Raw genomic sequence first — 7,919 nt, 5'->3', positions numbered from 1 at the left:
ACTGGTGTGAGGTTCATTGTAGTTTTGATTTGCATTTCTCTAATAATTAGTGATATTGAGCATGTTTTCATGTGCCTGTTGGCCATCTGGATGTCTTCTTTGGAGAAATGTCTGTTTAGGTCTTCTGACTATTTTTTGATTGCATTGTTTGTTTGTTTTTAATATTAAGCTATATGCACTGTTTGTATATTTTGGAAATTAGTCTCTTGTCAGTCGTGTCATTTGAAAATATTTTCTCCCATTCTGTAGGTTGTCTTTTCATTTTGTTGATGGTATCCTTAGCGGTGCAAAAGCTCTTAAGTTTAATTAGGTCCCACTTGTTTATGTTTGCTTTTATTTCCATTACCCTAGGAGCTGGTTTGAAAAAAAAATATTGCTGAAATTTATGTCAAAGAGTGTTCTGCCTATGTTTTCCTCTAGAAGTTTTATAGTATCGAGTCTTACATTTAGGTCTTTAACCCATTTGAGTTTATTTTTGTGTATGGTGTTAGAGATGTTCTAATTTCTTTTACATGTAGCTGTCCAGTTTTCCCAGCATCACTTATTGAAGATACTGTCTTTTCTCCATTGTATATTCTTGTCTCCTTTATTTTGCATCCAATTTTGCCAACCCCAAATAGCATCCTTTGTTGAATATGTCTCTGGTTTCTTTGCTAAGGTCAGCATGTGACAGAGAAATGGGGGTTGGTCTTACTAATGTCTGCCCATAAGCCACCTTGATGAGACCTCCTCAGGAGGGGATGATTTGGTATTACCGGAGGCTACTGATCTGTTGCTGCAGCTGGCAAACAAAATGAAAAAGAAATTATATTTCTGTCTTCTCTGGTGGTGGATTTTGCTTTGTTCTTCTCTGAGATCTGGAGATTTTCAAATATTTGTTGAATATATATAGGCATTACTTTTTTAGATCCAGAAGGATGCTCAGAGATCTTGTCCCAACCATCATTTGCTGTTGAGAACACTGAAGCCAGGGAGGAAAGGTGATTTGAGAGTCCAGGGTCACACAGTGGCCAGGCTGGTATACACAGTCTTCTTTCAACTACTTTACAACTGTAGGCACCTCAAAGACCTAGATCCAGTATCTGTCGGTAGATCCTAGATTTGGGATTTAGTTGCATTGAGTTGCAGCCTGGTGCCTCTGCAGCTGTGGTGTGATAGATATTTATGTTTTCCACTCTAGGATTTTTTCCTCCACCTAACAACATCCACTCCCTTCTCCCTGCTCTTAGCTCATTTGGATTCAGGGAGGAGGGTAACCCTACCCCCTGGTCCAGCCTGGATACTGGCCAAGATGACTGGTTACAGGTGTGAATATGTGACCCGAATCTGGCCAATCAGAATCAGTCTCAGGTATTTCACTGTTGCTATGGAGAAGGATGACTACTGTTTTGTAGGATATAAAATTAGAAGTATTCATGATCATTTTACTACCACTTGGATAAGACCTGACTGAGAAGCAAACCAACCCTGAGGAAAGAAGAGCTGAGAAGAGAGACAGAAAAATAAGGGGAAAGAGAGAGAAAGACAGAGATTGATTTTCTAGTAACTTTCTGAGCACCTGAATCCAGCTGCATTTGAAGGAAAATCTGTCCCTGGACTTTTTTGTGATATGAGCCAATACACTTCTTTTTTTGTGTGTCTTAAGCCAGTTTAAATTGATATATATCACTTGCAACTGAACTTGGTTGCCCTGGTATGCTAAAATTCTGCTTACTAGCAAAAGTTAGGGGCTCCAGATTGCTGTCCTATTCATTCCACTTGCTACCTGGTTCAGCACATTTTAAAAGGGCTAGTTGCTAGGGTTGATTTGGTCTCTGGTGCATCCTGGTGGAGCCTATTAACGAATTATCTGTCTCTGCTTGAAGCAAAGATCTCACTCTTTGCTCTGATCAGCCTAAGCCCCTGAGCTATAGGTGACCTGAGTTACCACTGAGTCCCCATTTGACTTAGGGGCTCACCTACAGGGACTGGAAGGGGATTGTTCACTGTCCACAGGCCTGCAATAGATTTACTGCAGTGAAAAGGCTTGACTTGCTTCTTTTCTATTTTAGATTTTAGATCTCTACTGGTATTAGTATCTGTCTCTGGAGGAATAGAAATGATGGACTCTGGTGCAGTTACTGAATTAAAAGGAGCTTGGAATATTGTGTGTAGTCCTAATAATGACATCATATGCAGAATATGGGGTGCAAAATACAATGGTTTGCATAACATAATAATACTTAGAGACTGCTTACCCATGGGCATGTAAGTGAACACATTTTATCTTCTGCATCAATCAAGGGTCCTGGCAAAACTGATGGCACATTCAAATTAGAAATGTTGAGAGACTTTAATTACTGGGACTATTTACAAAATTGTGAGCAGAGGGGAGGGAAAATGCTTGGATAGTGCAGTACCCCAAGGCTACAAACAGTGGGATGCAGCTACCTCTACTAGGCCTGAAGGGACAAGGGGAGGGAGTAATTCCCAGAACCCAGAAACAGAGCTGTGTGGGGCACAGCCAAGCCAAGGCAACACCGCAGGAAGAGAGCAGGGGAAGAAATACTACACCAGAAGTAGATTTACCCTGAAGCTCTTGAAACATGCCTGAAATTCCCTCATGCACGTGGGCCCCTGGGTGCTGATTACTGCTGGAAGTTGTAAAGTGTTCTGTGCAGGGAAGCAAAACCAGTTAGCAATTTCAAGTATTTCTCTGCAAATACTTTTGATATATTGTCTAAAGAGACCACATACTAAAAAGCCAGCAATCTCCAGCCTCCAGTAGTTTGTTCTGATTTCTTTCCTCATTCAAAATAAATAATCGTCCTTTCATCTAATTGTGTATTTGTAATTCTGTATTTTCTTAAAGAGAGCCTCAGAAATGATGTCAGCTTTAGGTCCCACAAAAACTGGATTTGACTCAACATCACTCCCCCCACGACAACCTCCCTTGGACCTGAGAGAAAGTTAATGTGGCAATATACCATCTCTGTCCACAACAGACTTAGAGTCTAGCAGAGAGATACTGATGGGTAAACAGTGACAGCCTCCCTGTGGCCCCTGAGCTGTGTCCCATATCTGTGTCCCATATCACCCCATGCGAGCATTATAGACCGTAACCTTTATCTTATTGTCTTTGTCAACAACTGTCAATGTCTTCTTTATCTCTCTCCAGTAATCTAGGAGCTTCTCAGGACAGGAAGTGGTTTTAATCACTGTACTGTTCACAACAAACAGAGTAAGAGAGGAATAAATGAATGAATAAGTGAGTGTGATAAGGCCTGTGATTGTGTAACAGTGCAGAACCCTATGGGGACTTCCCATGACAGATTCCCCCCAATATCCTCTGCCTGCTTCCTGTCTATAGAAAACTTTGGTCAATGAATCAATTTAAAGACATACAGATGGCCAATACGCATATGAAAAGATGCTCAATATTGTTAATCACCAGAGAAATGCAAATCAAAACTACAATGAGGTATCACCTCACACCAGTCAGAATGGCCATCTTGAATTGTCCGCAAATGATAAATGGTGGAGAGGGTGTGGAGAAAAGGGAACCCTTCTGCACTGTTGGTGGAAATATGAATTAGTGTGGCCACTATGGAGGAGTCCATATATACAATGGAATACAACTCAGCCATAAAAAAGAATGAAATGATGCCATTTGCAGCAATATGGATGGACCTAGAGATTATCATACTAAATGAAGTAAGTCAAAGACAAATATCATATGATATCAGTTATATGTGGAATCTAAAAAAAGACCATACAAACTTACAGTTACCAAAGGTAAAAGGGGGAAAAGGGATAAATTATGCATGTGGGATTTGCAGCTACAAACTACTAAATATAAAATAAATAAACAACAAGGTCCTACTGTATAACATGGGGAACTATATTCAGTATCTTGTAATAACCTATAATGAAAAAGAATATGAAAAAGAATATGTATTTGTATATATAAAACTAAATCACTACACTGTACATCAGAAATTAACATAACATGGTAAATCAACTATACTTCAGTAAAAATATCCAATTGAATCAGAACCTCTGGGTGTTAAAAAAAAAGAGTAAATTTAATCAGAGAAGTGAGGAAATGCAGAAACAAAGGAAAATAGTCAAACAAGACAAAATAATAATAGTTTAGCCATTAAACAAAGTCAAGGACATTCAGTTCCTCCTCAAGGACTATAGCTAATACTCTGAGTCATATCCTCTGAGCTGGTTTGCTGATACTGAAACCCCCACCAGGTAGAAGTTAACCACATGATGACCAGACTGTAGCCATGACATAAGGTGCTTCATCTTACACAATTCCAAGGAATTGGTCTCAAGGAAATGGAAACAAACTGACCCTGGAACTGAAGATTAACTGTACTTGACACAGTCAAGATGATGCTGATCAGACCACCACATGAGTAATTTCAAGATGATTGTTGGAGCTGACCGTGCTGTTCTGCACATAGCCCCATCCCTCTGCCTGTACATCCCTGAAACTCCCCTTTAAAGGCTCTTGCCCTCTGCTGGGCAGCAGGGAGTTGGATCTTTTAGACATGAGTCTGCCCCTCCCCGGGTTACCAGCCTCCTGAGTAAAGCAACCTTTCCTTTCCTACCAAAACTTGTCTCTCAAGTATTGGCTTTTGAGCGGCAAGCAGCCAAACCTGAGTTTGGTAACAATTGAACACTCTAGAAGGTGCAGTCAGAGCATAATGAAGAAACAGTCTTGTAAAATGATTATAAATCAATAAAAAATGTTAAAAAAAGAAACTGTCTTAAGTATTTCATCTTTCTTTATGGTATTTGACCTTTCTTTAGGTTCATGGACATGGGATTAAAAGTCCTAGATGTGTATAAAACATGCATGCCTTCTTTGTCAAATAAGAAAAAAATACAAAAGAGCACTTACATATTTATCATGTTACACATTACATCACAGTGACCTGGGAAGCTTTTTAAAAATGTGAGTGCCTGGTCCTTACTCTGTGACTCCTGAACCAGAATTTCTACAGTTGGGGTTTGGACATCTGTATTTGTAATAAAATGTAGGTAGTTCTAATGTTTATTTCTTATTAAAAACCACTGTATTTAAACCATATAGCATGTTCATCTGTCCATCAGCGTAAATGAAACGTGAACTACAGTGATGATGCATAGCACATTTGTGGTTTGGCCTGCCCAGCACCCCTTCCCCTTTTTCTAGTAATAGCACTCGGACTTCCCTTTGGAGGTCCCCTTGCCCCACCCTCAGTTGATATGGTGTGGGTTGGGCTCACTCCCTCCACCTACCCATTTCCCATCACTAGCTCTGGGGGTGGAGCTGAGACCCGGATTGGGCTGATCAGTGCAGCCCATTCCCCTAGCCACTGGGATTGGCTCAGAGGTGAGCATATGATATCAGTTATTACAGTGACACACATCCTGAAGTCCTTGCGGGACATTTTGGGAAAGGGAGGTCCTTTCTCCGCTAGGATGGCCAGATGTAAGGAGGTTGGTCTGGAGTTGCGAGAGTCAGAAGTGAAGCCAATGGGAAAAGACAGGCACAAGTCATTGGGGGAGAGAGCAACTCCTGAAGACTTTCTTTAAGCCTCAGAGTCAGCTCTGCCTGAAGACAGCCCAGCTTGGAGTCTGCTTAATGCATTTCTCACGTAGGCCAGCTTGAGTACAGACAGATTTCAGAGATACTGCGGGCTTGGTTCCAGATCACTGTAACAAATTGAATATCATGATAAAGTAAGTCACGCAAATTTTTTGGTCTCCTAGCACGTATGAAAGTTACGTTTACCCTATACTGTAGTCTGCTGAGTGTGCAGCTGCATCATGTCTGAAAAGAATGTACATACCTCAGTTAAAAAACACTTTATTACTCAGAAATGCTAACCACCATCTGACAACGCAGGGTTGACACAAATTTTCTGTGAAAAACACAGTATCTGCCAAGTGCCATAAAGCAGAGGACAATAAAAAAGGTGTTCCAGTAGCCACTTACAGAGGAAACAGTCCTGGTGACAGTGTATTGTTAGTTCTTTTCTCTATAAACTTGATTAAAGTTCGTGGTCAAAACAAATGGGAGTCTGTCTTATAATGATCATAACAGCTAACGTTTGTTGAGCACCTGCTGTGTGCCAGGCACTGTTCTAAGAGCTTTGCATACACTCACTCATTTAGTCCTCACAGCAGCCTACAAGGGGCTTCACCCCCATTTTATAAATGGAGAAACCGAGGCACTTGGTGAGCCCCACTTCCATCAACCCCATGTTCAACACGCTTTCTGCTCTTAGGGAAATATGACGATGAGCTTTTCTATGTGAGAAGTCACCAATTAAGTGAACTCTTGTACTTTTAAGTGTTCAGATTTCATTTCTGTTTCCAGAAGTGTCTCGCTGAACCCTTGAGAGGATAAGAAAGGATGAGGGCAGCGACGGCGCAAGATCGCAAAGGAGAAGTCAGCGGCAGGCCGCCACCACCTGAGGAGGTCTCTTTGTGCAGAGGAAGGTTAGAAGGATTCTTTGCTGTCTGCAAGATTAACTAAGTAATCAAAGGTAGCATACTACTTTCCAAAATCTATACTCCCGCAGAAAGAAGACGGATTAGGAAATAATGGCGCGTTGCCATGGCAGAGGAACTGGGGAGTTGGCCCCTCTGCTGTCTCCTGGCAACTGTTTGACAAGGAGCTGCACTAGACTTTGAATTACAGGCAGGAGAGCTACCACTCAGGGATCACTTGAGAGAAATTTAATCAACTTACGTTGGGGCCTCAAGAGAAGCCCAGATTTATTAATAGAAAATAAATACAGTGTCAGGCTCCCTTAATGTATACCTCAGTGGACCTTCCTGACTAGTCATGAAAGCAAGGAGAGTTTTGCTCATGAAGGAGCCTTCCACTTTAGTTTTTGGAAAACAGCATGCACCATGCCAAGAAAAGATTAGCTCTTGTTTGCAAATGCCTCCACTCGAGAGCCAAACCGTGTGGCTGATGGACTCTAGGGCACCTTCTGGAACAGAGCTGCCAACAATCTTCTTTTTCTTCCTAATCGTTAAATCTTCTAGATGTTTCCAAGCTACCATATCTATGTCTACTTCATTCTTTTTAATTACTGGTTGGTATTTTGTAAAATGGATGTTCTAGAGCTTATTTTGCCATTGGCTTATTCATGGCACTTAGGGTGTTTCCAGAGTTTTGTTATAACAAACACTGCTGTCCTCAACATCAGGTGAATGCTACTTTGTGCCCACGTGGGAGTAGTTTTTCTGTGATAGAAACCTAAAAGAGGTTTGCTGGGCTGAAGGGTATGCACATTTAAAATAATACAGCAACTTCCAAATTGCCTCTCAAGACCCTATTGATTTGACATTCCTACCAACAGCTCCTGTGAGCATCCTGCTCCCTTCCTTCTGAGAGGGCCTTTGCACATGCTATTCCCTCTAATTGGGATGCTTGTCTCTTACTCATCTGTCAGAGCTCAGCTCAAGTTTTCCCTTTGGGGAGCCTCCCCTCACTCCCTGTCCAGGTCACAGTCCTATCTCCTAAGCCATTAGAATACCAAGCGCTCTTCCTTCAGAGCATTTAGTATCTGTACATTCATAATGAGATTGTCTAACTAATATCTGGGCTCCCTGTGCAGATTTAATTCTCCATTTGCCCCTCCCTGGACCCATTCTTTGTCCTTTTCTGTATGCAGAGGTTGATCCCAGGCTCCTTTGTCAGCTGGCTCTCCGTTGGGCTAGTAGGGGGGCTGAGAGGGCTGAGACTGGTACGTCCTCCCATTCTAGAAAGCATTCCAGAATGTAAATGATATTGTTAAAGGGATAACCTCGAAGTTCACTTAATTAAAAAAAAATCACACACAAACTCCAGTACTTCATTACGAATCCCAAGTGAACACCCGCCATACCCTAGAAATCCTATGACAGAGACGTCTGCGAGCTTTGAG

Source organism: Camelus ferus, chromosome 5, assembly GCF_009834535.1.
Source record: "Camelus ferus isolate YT-003-E chromosome 5, BCGSAC_Cfer_1.0, whole genome shotgun sequence".
Taxonomy (NCBI): domain Eukaryota; kingdom Metazoa; phylum Chordata; class Mammalia; order Artiodactyla; family Camelidae; genus Camelus; species Camelus ferus.
Note: the sequence above shows the minus strand (reverse complement) of the source record.